This window comes from Papaver somniferum, chromosome 6 (assembly GCF_003573695.1).
Source record: "Papaver somniferum cultivar HN1 chromosome 6, ASM357369v1, whole genome shotgun sequence".
Taxonomy (NCBI): Eukaryota; Viridiplantae; Streptophyta; class Magnoliopsida; order Ranunculales; family Papaveraceae; genus Papaver; species Papaver somniferum.
The window spans coordinates 28,286,783-28,302,127 of NC_039363.1; positions in this window are offsets into that span (position 1 = coordinate 28,286,783).

Genomic DNA, 15,345 nt, shown 5'->3' on the forward strand with positions numbered 1-15,345 from the left:
ACGTGCCAATGGCATGCCATGCCAGCCATATCTCCGCGCCAAAGGCATGCCAACATGCCAGACGCACCACCATGCCAGCCACATCTCCGCGCCAAAGGAATGCCAACCATGCCAGCCGCACCACCGTGCCAATGGCATGCCATGCCAGCCACATCTCCGCGCCAAAGGCATGCCAACCATCCCAGCCACATCTCCGCGCTAAAGGCATGCAAACCATGCCAGCCACATCTCCACGCAAAAGGCATGCCAACCATGCCAGCCGCACCTCCGCACCGAAGGCATGTCGGCCATACCTCCATGCCGCTGGATGCCAAACGAAGGGTTGCAAGAATCAACGGCCACCCTTCCCTCTAAGATGCAAATCTCAACCCTCCAAGTTCGCCACCAAATGTATGGCAACTTTTGGCCCAATGCCAAGCCCTAATTTTGGCCGCGCCTAAACTATGCGAAATCCCTAATTTTGGCCGCACCTAAAGCTATGCCAAAATCCTAGCTTGGACACGCCTAAACTATGCCAAAGCCACGCCGACCATGCCTCCATGCCGCTGGCTGCCAAACGGAAGGTTGCAACAATCAACGATTATCCTTTCTCCTGAGATACAGATCTCAGCCGTACAAACTTGCCAACAAACGACTTGTGGCAATCTCTTGGATATGGTGCTAACTCTTGTCCACGGTGCCAAAACCATAACTTGGCCACGCCAAAGCCATGCCGGCCATGCCTCCATGCCGCTGGATGCCAAACAGAAGGTTGCAATAATCAACGGCTATCCTTCCTCCTGAGATGCAGATCTTAGGCGTAAAAACTTGCCACCAAACGACTTGTGGCAATCTCTTGGGTTCGGTGCCAACTCTTTTCCATGGTGCAACACAATGGCGAGGGTTGAGGAATTTGCACGTCTCAACATTAAGAGGAAAGATGTGTTGAAGCAGCATGCCTGGCAACACAGTAGTGAGTGTAAAGAAATTTACACATCTCAATACTAAGAAGAGGAATGTGTTGAAGCAGCATGCCTGGCAACACAGTAGTGAGTGTTGAGGAATTTTCACGTCTCAACACTAATAGGAAAAATGTGTTGAAGCAGCATGCCTGGAAATACAGTAGTGAGTGCTGAGGGATTTGCATGTCTCAACACTAAAAGAAAAATATGTTGAGGTAGTACGCCTGGAAACACAATGGCGAGCGTTGGGGAATTTGCACGTCTCAACACTACGAGGAAAGATGTGTTGAAGCATCATGCCAGGCAAGACAGTAGTGAGTGTTGAGGAATTTTCACATCTCAACACTAAGAAGAGGAATGTGTTGAAGCAGAATACCTGGAAACACAGTATTGAGTGTTGAGGAATTTGCACCTCTCAACACTAATAGAAAAAATGTGTTGAAGCAGCATGCCTGGAAACACCATAGTGAGTGTTGAGGGATTTGCACGTCTCACCACTAAAGGAAAATGTGTTGAGGTAGTACGCCTGGCAACATAATGCCGAGTGTTAAGAAATTTGCACGTCTCAACACTAAGAGAAAAGATGTGTTGAAGCAGCATGCCTGGCAACACAGTAGTGAGTGTTGAGGAATTTGCACGTCTCAACACTAATAGGAAAAATGTGTTGAAGCAGCATGCCTGGCAATACAGTAGTGAGTGTTGAGGGATTGGCACGTCTTAACACTACAAGGAAAATGTGTTGAGGAAGTACGCCTGGCAACACAATAGCGAGTGTTGAGGAATTTGAACGTCTCAACACTAAGAGGAAAGATGTGTTGAAGCAGCATGACTGGCAACACAGTAGTGAGTGTTGAGGAATTTACATGTCTCAACACTAAAAGAAAAATGTGTTGAGGCAGTACGCCTGGAAACACAATGGCGAGTGTTGAGGAATTTGCATGTCTCAACACTAAGAGGAAGAATGTGTTGAAGTAGCATGCCTGGAAACACAGTAGTAACTGTTGAGGAATTTATACGTCTCAACACTTAAGAGGAAAACATGTTGAGGCAGTACGCCTGGCAACACAATGGTGAGTGTTGAGGAATTTTTACGTCTCAACACTAAGAGGAAAGATGTGTTGAAGCAACATGCCTGGCAACACAATAGTGAGTGTTGAGGAATTTACACGTCTCAACACTTAAGAGGAAAACTTGTTGAGGCAGTACTCCTGGCAACACAATGGTGAGTGTTGAGGAATTTGCACGTCTCAACACTAATAGGAAAAATGTGTTGAAGCAGCATGCCTGGCAACACAATAGTGAGTGTTGAGGGATTTGCACGTCTCAACACTAAAAGGAAGGATGTGTTGAGGCAGCATGCCTGGCAACACAGTAGTGAGTGTTGAGGAATTTGTACGTCTCAACACTAATAGGAAAATGTGTTGAGGCAATACGCCTGGCAACACAATGGCGAGTGTTGAGGAATTTGCACGTCTCAACACTAAGATATTTAAAATTTATTTGATAGGCCTAATAGATATAAAACATTTAGTTTAAGAATAGTTATTTAGATCTGTCTCCGCTAGGCATGTCCTTCGCGCATGATCGTGCTTTGGGTATATTAGGCTCTCCCGTGAATAAGCGGCATCAGGCGTTAGTGATGACATCGGGATGATGACAGATTGATAGACGGACAAAAGTCACCAGGTCTGGATGGGGCGAAAAATAGCCGGTTGTAAAGAGAGTTTTTCAACGAGACTTACCTGTGTGTGGAACCTGCGAACAAATGCTGCTACTCTCTCTCTCTAGGCAATTGTGTCACATTTGCGAGTTGTCCATACGGTAACAAATAATCTTCAGGATTGGACAGCTTGTTGGAGACCCTCTCAGGTATAGACATTGGCAGGGAACATACTCCTAGTTTCGTGTTGTTTCTATGTATCCATGAGCGCCCTAGAACCATATCATAATTTGGGTAATCCTTGACAATATAAAGATTGGCGTGTGTTAGGGCGTCTCCTATCTCGATTTCGAGATTAATGTGCCCATAGGGATCATAATCGGGCATTGGGCAACTTCTTGCTTCAAAATTCCTGCAGCTCTCGGAGTCTTGACGGTGACAATGTTGAAGTCAAAGGCCACGTCAATCAATGTGCTTTCAAACTCGACACCTTTCAGGTGAGTAGTGGTTAGGAGTCCCCAGATTCATTTACTAGCCGTACCTTCCAAGAGAGACTGGGATTTCTGGGTAACTTCTCCAATTGAAAACAATCGCATGCTCCATCATAGATTGCACGGTTTCATGAATATAGTCCCCAGAAAGCATTAATGCACAAATCCTCCAATTGATGTTAAGTCACATTTGGATCTTGACATAATCATTCAGATGCTTGTTGTTTCTCTCCTTATGAGTTGTGGCCATGTCCTTCTGGGTTTTGGAAAGAACTTCTTGTTTCTCCATTAAATCGATAATGGTAATGGGAGGTTGGTCTCCTCTGGCTCCTTCAGTCTCTCGTTCTGATGGTGGAGTGGCAACAACTCCATGACAACCGGGGGCGTCACACTTGAAGAAACATTGGGGGCAGCGGCAGCGGCTCTGGCTCTGGTGATCGGAGGTGTAACGCCTGAAGGAACTCCGCTGGTGTTGGTGGTAGAGTTTTCGGTGCCGAGGGTGTTTATCATGCTGGCAGGTGGTACATTCATGCCACTGGAAGAAACGTTGATACCAAGAGCGTTTTCAGCGTTAGCGGCATCAGGGTTTGTTGCTGACCCGGACCTGAGCTCTACCATCTTGAAATTGAGATTGAAAAATGAAATTGAAAATTGGAAATTGATATTGCAACCGAGAGATTAATCTCCCACTGTGATCGCCAATTATTTATGGGTAAAAACTGTTTCTGCCGGTTTTGGTAAATTTGGGTGTGTTGATTAGAAACGAATTTAGACCTAAACAAATGTACTGCACGGGAGTAATTTAGATTCGAGAGATCAATATATACAATCCTGGACTAAACCAAGAAATGGTTGTTCCAGTCTTGCTTCGGTCACAAAGTGAATGAGAAGGGTTGGTCTTAAAAAGGGAAGCGAAGAAGGTGTTGAGACCAGAATGGTTAATTCTGAAGGTGTGGCTATTTTATGACTTATATCAGAATGTGGAACTGGCTTGCGGAATGTAAGCTATCAATTCTTTTGTGTTTTTCTGGATGCTTGTGTTTTTGTTAAACAAAACTTGTTGCTTGGTCGAGATAGGTAAAACCTATTTATACAAGTCATACTTGTACGCACCCTGATCTCGTAGGAAGTGGGAGTGATTGAGTGATGGAGAAGTGGAGTAATGTGTAACTGCCAGAAACCAGGACTCCACTATGAAGGAACGTGTTTGTTTATACCCACTACTTCTTTCCCCCACTAACTGACCTGTTTTCCTAACACTTTCTTATGATGGGCGTGTTGCACGCCGCACGCTGTAAACCTCCAGACCAATACCCTAATGAGAATCCCCCAGTTTGTGACATGTTTGATGTCTCGAGTATGGAAAAGTGCAGCAGATTGCTGAGTGGGTCTTTTGTACAATACCTGACTACTCTGATTAATTGTACGCCAACTAAGTAGCAGATAACCATGTGTGGTAAGCTTTCGCTTTGGCCAAGTTCATCTTTACCTAGTGACGAAAGTCATGATATGTTTCAATCACTTGAAAATGGCTTTGACGAAAAATGTTTTGTGAATAACAACTATATAATGTCCTCTAAGAATGTTCAATGATTGAAATAAGAGTTTAGATTACATAACCATTGTTGGATTTAAGTATTGTGAGGTAACTCATACATGTGTAAGTCCTTTTTCCTTGAACCAAAGTATGCGTACTTTGTTGATCAGGAAAACCGGAAAAACAGCTGTGAACTCAGTCCACGAACCCACTGGTGGAGGTTCTCATCCCGAGAATATCTGCTGGAGTTTGTGAACTCCTTCCGGGAACTTAAGTCCCCGAACTAAGTCCGCGTACTTGAGTTGGTTATATCTAAAGACGATTTTTTTTTGTGAACTTATATTTATATTAACTAAGGAATGCAATTTGAAACCGTGGCTATAAAGTTCATAAATCGATTCGAGTGAATCAAATCTTTTTTGTTTTGATTGTGTCTTATATAGTTATATAAGATTTATACAATTGAACAACTCTCTAACTAGTTCATTTGAGTCATTTGAACTAGTTATGGTTAAGATGAATATGGTTAAATACCACGCGTATTATTCTTAATTACCTAACTTGATTTGTGATTAAAAAATTCTTAAGCATAACAGGTTAGAAGCAATAATCAAAACTATTGGATGTTGGTTTTTATTGTCAAAGAATCTTTTTCATACTCTTATGGTAACCAATCTTGGTGTAAATCCTTATATAAAAGATTATTCTTCCTTCGAAGCATATCAATTCTTGTTTATACAAGTTTGTGTCTTAGAAAAGATGATCACAATACTTGATTTTCATGATTACATATTGTGTATTATTACCATGAGATAGTTCTATTGTCTAGTAACTCGATCTCATGAGAGACTTTCAATGATTGGTTCTTAGTTGTATCTCTTTGTGGGGTTTTTAAAATCCAATATATAAATATTTATCTCTGGAGTAATGTCACTCTTGTTGTTCTTTCGGGAATGACATCTTATGGGGGAGAGTTTTTAAATGAACTTGTGCTTAATTGCTATATCTTTGAGGGGAGAAGCGGTTGTGGAACATGTAGGGGTTAACTTGTATCTTAATGAACTCCTTGATGAAGTCACTAAGTTTCGACTCTGTGATATCATCTAAAGTAAATTTGATATGTTTTCCTATGGTCAAGAAGTTCCTCTATGAAAATTTCATTAGGATCCCACCAGTTTTCGTACCTTTGCCAATTTATATTGACAAAAAGGGGGAGAATTATTTTGTAGTTCACACTACATATACATATGGTTTACGGATCATTATGTAAGGGGGTTTTCATGTTGAGATGGAGTATTGACTTAGGGGGAGTGATACATATCACCGTAGTATTATTGTCAAAGTTGTGATACAATGAAACTTTGATGCTGTGTAATAATACTATGATGGATCTTCAACAAGTACAAGATGAACACACGCAGAGTTGAAGAACCAAGGAAATCAAGCATGTAGGATGTTGGAGTTGTAATGCTTTTAACAGTACAATCCATATGTAAAATTTGTCACTAAAATTGACAAAGGGGGGGGGGGGGGGGGGGGATTGTTAGAGCATTTCTCGGTTGAACCCACTAGCGTTGGTATGTCAACTTAGTTGTCAATTTTATTTTCCAAAATGCATTCTTGATTTAGCATACTAAAGATAGTTTCGGAATAGATTAGGTCTAAGAAGTTGAATCGAAGCTATCCTTAAAGGATGAAGATTGAAGACTACAAGAAGACATTAACAAGGAATTCATCAACAAAGGTATGTGGTGATTGATTTCATTTGGATTCTTGTTCAATTCTACCTTTCTAATCTATCGAAACAAATGCTCACTCTATGGAACAATTCCTATGACGGTTAATATATATTTATGTATATATACTTGAGGTTATTTGAGCCACGACTTTTGTGACAATAACCTTTATCCTTTGAAAGGTTTTCATGTTATAGTGAATGAGCATACGAATTCAATGAGTCAAGAATCACTCAATTCCGAGTTATAATGATGAAGTTATGAATGATTTATGAAAGTATCTGTAATTGTTACAGTTCATTAGTAGGAAACAATCCATGGACTGTTTGTAACGATTCACGGACTTGGGCCCAATTACGTGACTAAAAGGCATTTTTGGTCAAGTTGGTGATGTTTTCTTATCTAGGCAAGATGGCTATTAATCCAAACATATTTGATTACCGTATTGAAGTGTTTGTGATAACTTTTAATTCCTGCCTAAGTTAAAATGTGATTTATTCACATAAATACAATATTTGCTAATTAATTATTTTGGCAAGAGTTTGTAACTTAGGAAAGACTCCCAAAATTAGGAGAGTCTTGAAAAAGGAAAATAACTTTGCTTTTAAGCTATCTTTCACTATAAATAAAGGTTCGTGAGTGCAACACGTTTTTCATCCCCTTTGGAAAATTGGTGTAAGCTCATAAGGTTGTTTTCCATGTCTTCTGTTCTTCGTGAACAAGAGTGAGATAAAATTATTTGTATTGGGGATCACAAAGCCGAGTTGGATTAATTTTCGTGATTGATTATACAACTTGTAATCTAGGTTTTTCACCTCTTGTCTATTCTAAGGTGTTCTCTTATGATATAAAACCATTCAAGAGTTGTTGATCATAAACCCTAGGTTTTGATAGATTTCAGCTTCCGATCATATACCAACACTTGTTAGTCGAAATCGGAAGCTAGAAAGAAAACTTCGATTAAGGTATCCCGTAAAAATCCTTAAGAAGTTTTAAACAAGATATCTCTAAATTTATTCTAGTTGTTCTTGTTGTAGAATAATTAGGTTTCTCTTCCATTTTTGAAGAGTGTAATAATCCCTAATATACAAGTTTGTTTTCATATTACTTTTACCTAGTAATTGTTCTTATCAAAATAAACACAAGATTTCCAAAACCTTGATTCACATCTAAAGGGAAATCAAACCGGTGTTTTGTACAAACAAAATATCGAATCGTATCAATCGTGTTGTTGTATCTTCTAAAGAGAGCCTTGGGTTCTGCTAGAAGATTTATGAGAATAATTCCTAAATACAATCGGTGTTGTGCTAGGAGTTCTATTTGTGCTGAAGAAGTTATTACATCTAGTCCGAATAGGTAGTAGGAAATTGGTATAACAACTTATAATCAGTGTGTGTTTATTCTGGACTAGGTCCCGGGGTTTTTCTGCATTTGCGGTTTCCTCGTTAACTAAATTTCTGGTGTCTGTGTTATTTCTTTTCCACATTATATTGTTTATCTTTATAACTGAAATATCATAGGTTGTGCGTAAGTTCAATTAATTTGGAATCCAACCTTTGGTTGTTGATTAAATTGATTGACATTTGAATATTGGTTTTTGATACCATCCAAGTTATTTCTTATATTCAATCGGGTTCGCAAATTCCTATTTGTTTGATTGCGGATTGAATTGAGAAATAGAGATATAACTCTTTGATATACTTTTCTAAAATTGAGTCTGACTGTTTAGTTGATTTTCTTGAAAGTATATTAGAGTAAGTCCTCTTATATTGCCAAAACGAATTATTGGGTGTGGTTGTTGTACCCCCGTTTTTTCAACCTTATTCGCTTCCCTCCCTAAGAACAACCCCTCTCCTTCACTTTGTGACCGAAGCAAGACTGGAACGGACATACTCTTTAAGAGACAAGACATCTTATACAGATTGATCTCTCGAATCTAATGTACTCCCGTGCAGTGCATTTGTTTTGGGTTTAGATTCGTTTCTCATCCACACACCCAAATTTACCAAAAAAAGCAGAAACAATTTTTATCCATAAACAATTGGCGACCACAGTGGGAGATTAATCTCTCGGTTGCGAAGCAAATTTCTCAATTTTCATTCAAATCTTCCGAACTCAAGATGGTGGATCTTAGGTCTAAATTCAATCATTAACCAGAATTCACTTCAATCACCAAACCCAACTTTCCGTCTCATGATTTACCTTGGCCATCCCAAAAACTTCCAAAGCCACTGATGCTCGAAATCCAATCACCATGGAAGGTATGTCAAAAATATTAGAAGATGTTGTCGCAAATCAAGATGATATTGTCAAGCCGCAAAATAAGATGTCTTGTCTCTTAAAGAGTATGACAAACCGTCTGTAGCAAGATCCATCAAACATTCGCTCGGAGAACGCCACCAATTTCAGAGATGGCACAAAAAATGTTGAATCCTTGTCTGAGGTCTGTGCATCTGCCAACGACGATGCAAACAGAATATGTAGCCGTATCGAACGAGAGAAAAATGGAATGTCCAACACCAATGTACCGTATGCAAGCGCATTCAACACATCCCATGGTGTTACACCCTCTAGCACCAACACCAGCAACACCGGAAACGTTCCCTCAGGCGTTACACCTCCAATCACCAGAGCCAGAGCCGCTTCCGCCACCCCCAATGTTTCTTCATGTATGACGCCCCCGGTTGTCACCAGAGATGCTGTCACTCCCCCATCAGGACGAGAGACTGGAGGATCCAGAGGAAGCCAACCCCCTATTACCATTGTTGATTTGATGGAAAGACAATAAGTTCTTGCTAAGGCTCAGACAGACATGGATTCAACTCAGAAAGAGGTACCTACTTTCCTCAAAACACTAACGGAGCGGCTACCACAAGAACCACGCCAACCCCAAATGGAGACAATGAGGAGTACTTTTAATACTCCTGGCATCAGTACCTCAGCATGACGCACCTTTATAGATGAAGAGGCCCGTTTTGCTCCCGAACGTCCATTGGAGAGGAATCATCAATCTAGTTTCATAACACGTGAGGATCAGGAACGACTTCTCCAAAATCGAGGCAAAGAAAATCAGCAATCCTCCTGAGTTCACAGAGACCCTCTTCCCGTCAGGAGCTGCATGATTTCTGGGGACTCTTTCCACAAAATTGTACAGTCCATGATGAAACATTTATGTGAGATTATGTATTTCTCCAAGGCGCAGCGCCAAGATATATTTGCAGCCCTCAACCGCACTTTGTCAAGAAAGAAGTTTTTTCCAGCCAGGGAAGACGTTCCCAAACCCCAACCTCTCTCCTGGAAAGCACGATTGATAGATGGAACTGGGGACTCCTAACCACTGCTCACTCGAAGGATATCGAGTTTGACAGCACGCTAATTGACGCGGCCTCCGACTTCAACATTGTAACCGTCAAGACTCTGAGAGTTGCAAGGGAAAATCAAACATAAGAAGCATATTCTTTCCCATGAGGAGAAAACACTACTTGCCGACCATCACTATTTGTATGCTGTCTTCCCATCTGCCATATCGTATCAACTCGTTTTTCGAAGTCAATAGTTAATGGTGCCCTCACTGGAGTTTGCTCCAGGAGCCGCTTCGACGTTCCCTCCATAATCCACTTCAACGTTCGCTCCATCATCCGCTTCAACGTTCACTTCAGAAGCCGTTTCAACGTTCGCTTCAGAAGTCGTTTTAACGTTCGCTCCAACAGCCACTTCAATGTTCGCTCCAGGAGCCGCTTCAACGTCCTCTCCAGGAGCCAAAGCCGCTTCAACGCCACTCCTTCCTTCCAAGGATCGTGTCGTAGAAGCCACCTTTTCCTACCAAGGATCGTGCCGTAGCCGCCACACTCCTTCCTTCCAAGGTTCGTGCCCATAGCCACCACATTCCTTCCTGCTATGGATCGTGTCATATCCGCCACCTCTTCCCGCCAAGGATCATTCCGTAGCTGACACACTCCTTCCTTCCAAGGTTCGTACCCGTAGCCACCACACTCCTCCCTGTCAAGGATCGTGATCGCAGCCATTCAAGGTTCATAGTTGTGGCCACCTTTTGTCTCATCCTGCCAAATCTCGTGGTCATGGACAGTTTTACTCGCTTACACATCCAGCCAATCCCTTTGCTTCCATGGACGACCATGTAATACCAGCCGACCTATTTTGTTCCCACAACAATGTAGTCTCTTCTGATCATAGATGCTGCCAAGAACAGTTGCTGCTCGTTTGTTGATACTAGCTAGAGCCTCACCATAGAAACAACCGCTACAAATGTAATCCGTACTTCTCTATATTTTAGTTTCACATGGAAGAAGTAATAGAGTCACCAGTACGGATGCAAGATGGTGATATATTTATCATGGTCAACCCACCGACCATACAAGATAGAACCACGTAAACCACCCTTGGAGACTGAGGCTCAACACAAGATACCTTCATTGTCAAGTAACTCTTCAACTCAGAAGAGACGGTCACACAGGAAGTCATAACTGTGACAGGGTCACCACTCTTCAAATATGTAGCACAGGATATCACCACCTCCTTGTATGGAAGGCACCTGACCAACAAGCAGTATTTGGCTCAGCCATTCATAAGTGTTGTTGTTAGTGAAGAATCAAAGAGGAAAGTCACGCCTCAGCAATCCACACATACCAACTACACCATGTATGCCACATCACCTACTCGGAACTCAGCACCGCCTACCCAAGGCCTGCATGAAGCCGCATATCGCCGACAAAGCCAAATTCGGTGTTTCTGGATTTCTAATTTCCTATTTAAGGGGTGCATGGGCTGCCAGAAGTTGGATACAATGCAACGCTATCAAGTGCGACTCCCACCCACTAATCAACAAATGGCGAATCCAAAATATTGCCTCATTCATCAATTCGTCAACCACCTTACCAGCAAATGCAGTAGAATTTCTCAACATGAAGCCGTACACGTGCATCAAAGACTCCAAAATCACGCCGCAGAGGTATTTACATATCCGGACACGCCATCGGATCTATGACCAGACGGAAGTGTAACTGGGGAATGCTCATCGCATCCCATTCAATGCAATAGTCTAAGACTCAGAAGATGGTTCGAAGAATGTCGCTTGGAATGAAGTCCTTGGAGACTTGATAGCAGCATGTCGGCAACACAACGCCTCTCAGCTCGTCTACTTCACCCAGCGGTTCCGAAAGATTTCGACCATACAAGCATCCACAACATATTATCACCGCAATCAGAAAGGCAAGAATAATCCTTCCAGACACCAGCTCAGCAGTCCAGCCACCAAATAACTTAAAGTCAATGACGGATCAACAACACAGCTACACTCTCCAAGATTAGCCCTGACATGATCATTACCGAGCATATATTTCATCCATCCATCCCAGGAGTGCAATGAAGTTTGGTAAATTTTGAAATCTACTGGAGAGGTTAGATGCTCATTCTTCTAGAGTCAAAACCTTATTACACATTCTGGAGAAGATCGGTGGTACTGTTGGGTGGCTACATGTGCAAAATAGAAAAGAGAACCTACCTTGAGTTCTCCTGGATCGCCTTGCTACTGATTATAACTATTGGAGATTTCTTTGTTGCCTTTGACGCTCGCTTTACCGCCACTAACAAAGAAAGTCATTCACACCGAGCTAAATGTCCAAGTTTGATCAACTACTCATGGATATTACACTCGGGGCTAAAATACCACAATTGGCACGCCTATGATCGAGCGAATGCAAATGAACGCAAGAAGCAGACAAGTGAATAATGAAAGGGAAGGAAGTTAGCACGCCCTTTTATATGCATAACGCTTTTCGAATTCGAGTAGAGGAAGGTTTTTCCTTTTGGACCATGCAAGGAAGAAGGCAGCTGGGCCCGCAGCGCCAACGCTCCATGGCACCAACCTCCATGACCGAAGCAGCAACGCGCCAGCACGAGGAACACCAGCCACTCAACCTGCAATACTCTGTAGCCAAGCCAGCCGTTCAACCTGCAATGCTCCACGGCGCCAACACTCTGTGACACCAGTATTCCGTGGCCAAATCATAGGCGCATTGACACAGAGATCATAGACTGTTCATGCCTCTTGCCAAAGGTCAGTCAGATTTTTTTTTCCTGGTAACCTCTTTATGTCCCGCCCTTTCGATTTGTTATCCTTGTTTGTCACCATCTCATTCTTACCCCGCAACAATGCCACTGTTACGTGCTAAGAAGGGGACTTAATGTTGATGGTGGTTTTTAGTATAAGGCGAAAACTGTAAAAGTCTATCTACCTGACCCGACATCAGATGTAGCATACATTGATATGTCTATATTCCGCTGTGAATTTGGAGAATATATCAAAATCTGATGAGTGGCTATGTCTCTCTTCATATTATATTGAAACTCAAGCTCCTAGATGAATTGTTCACTAGTATAGATCCTAATGAGTATATAAGCTCCTAGTTGCATTACTCATTAATGCCGGAGCCTTCCGAGTATTTTTCCTATGCTATGTTCCCCGAATGAACCCTTTATATTGATATGGCATGACAATTTATGTTCACTCGCAGCAGAGTAGCACGAATTTCCAAGTATCAAGGTTAAGGTCCTTGCATAAAAGTACTCAAATCGGAAAGCATACTATCTCTCTGGCAATAAATTTAAAGAACTCTGTGTCAACACATAAAATTCTAATTTATAATATTCATATATTACCCTGACTAATTTGCAAAAATTAGGGTTTTGCACCCTGCGCAGTATAATAGACCCCGCCGGTCAAAATTAAGCTTAGGCGAACTAGGAAATTAATCCGCCATGGATTAGTGAAAAGCGGGGGTCTAACAACACCACCCAATATTTCTCTTAGCAATCTGTATGGACAAACTCGAATATGCTTTTAAGAGAATCAACAAGACTCAATAAATTAAAAGTATATCAACGAGTTTATATCTCTCTTCTTGATTTGATTTACTCAAGAAAGAACTGCGAGTTCTAATAAAATACAAGGAATAACTTGGATGTTACCAAATACCAATATCCAAGGATGAATCAATGACAATCAACAACCAAATGTTGTATTACTCTAATTGATGATCTAACGCACAACCTGTATTATTTCAATTATAAAGATAAAACAATATAATGCGGAAATTGAAATAACAAAGACACCAGAAATTTTGTTAACGAGGAAACCGCAAATGCAGAAAAACCCGGGGACCTAGTCCAGGTTAAACACACACTGTATTAATCCCTAGCCTACTCCAAGCTAACTTCGGACTGGACTGTAGTTGAACCCCAATCAGTCTCCCGCTGATCCAAGGTACAGTTGTACTCCCTACGCCTCTGATCCCAGCAGGATAATACGCACTTGATTCCCTTAGCTGATCTCACCCACAACTAAGAGTTGCTACGACCCAAAATCGCAGGCTTTGACAATAAACAAATCTGTCTCCCACAGACAAGTCTATCAAAGGATCAATTTTTCTCCCAAAGATAAACCCTAAAGGTTTTGTTCCGTTTTTTGATAATAATCAAGGTGAAAAGGAACCAATCGATAATCCGGTCTTATATTCCTGAAGAACAGCCTAGAGTTATCAATCACCTAACAACAATCTTAGTCGTATGGTAGCGAAACAAGATGTCGTGGAATCACAAACAATGAGACGAAGATGTTTGTGATTACTTTTTATATCTTGCCTATCGGAGATATCAATCTCAAGCCAATCAATCTGATTGTACTCGTACGATAGAAGATGCAAGATCAGATCACACAACTACGATAAAAGTAGTATCGGTCTAGCTTTACAATACCAATGAAGTCTTTAAGTCGTTAACCTGGTTTTAGAAAAAGAAAACCAAAATTTAAAGGAGAATCGACTCTAGCATGCAAACTAGTATCACACGTAAGGTGTGGAGATTAGTTTTGCATAATACTAAATGTCTCCTTTATATAGTCTTTCAAATCAGGGTTTGCAATCAATGTTAGCTTAGTAACAAAGCATTCAATATTCACCGTTAGATGAAAACATGATTTAGATTCAAGCGAATATTTCTCAACCGTTAGATCGAAAACTTAGCTTGTTATACACACTTGAAAATGCACGCTTCTAGGTTTGTTAACCGTACCCAAACGTATGCATTTTTTGGTTCAACAACATTTAACCAAATGGTTAGCCATATGAGAATTTCATATCAACCATGTTCTTCTTCACCATAACTAGTTCAAATGACTTTAAGATGAACTAGTTAGAGAGTTGTTCAATTTTAAGGAAATCCCATGTACTACACAAGACACAATTGAAGCAAAGATGATTTGATTCACTTGAATCGGTTCGTGAACTTTTAAAGCCACGGTTTGAAAAATGCATTCCTTAGTCTTTTTAAGTTGAAGTTCAGAAATTATCTTCAGATATATAACCTTCTCAAGTTCGCAGACTAGGTTCGCGGACTTAAGTTACCGGGCAGAGTTTACAAACTCCAGCAGAAATTCTCGGGTATGAGAACTTCGCCGGTTCGCGGACTGAGTTGGCGGACTTAGCTTCACGCAAGTAGTTTGTCAACTCCAGCAGAAATTCTCGGGTTTGAGAACTTCGGCAGTTCGCCGACTGAGTTCGCGGACTTGGCTCACGTCATTCTTCCGGTTCTCTTGATCAACAAAGTTCCCAAACTTTGGTTCAAAGAATAGGACTTATACATAAATGTGTTTCCACAACAATGCTAATGTCCATCATTGGTTATGTAATCTAAACTCTCATTTCAATCATTAAAACATTCTTAGAGGACGTTATATAGTTGTTACACCATTTCTCGTCAAAGCAATTTTCAAGATGATTGAAACATTTCATTACTTTCGCCACATGGTACAGATATACTTGATTGAAGCGAAAATCTTACCAACACATATTTCGAGATATATATAGGAGAGGTATACTCGGCTCGAAATACCAAATGTGTATAATCCAATTATATATATATAGCATACGACTTCTTGTCTCAAATAGTAGGAGATAGAGTAGAT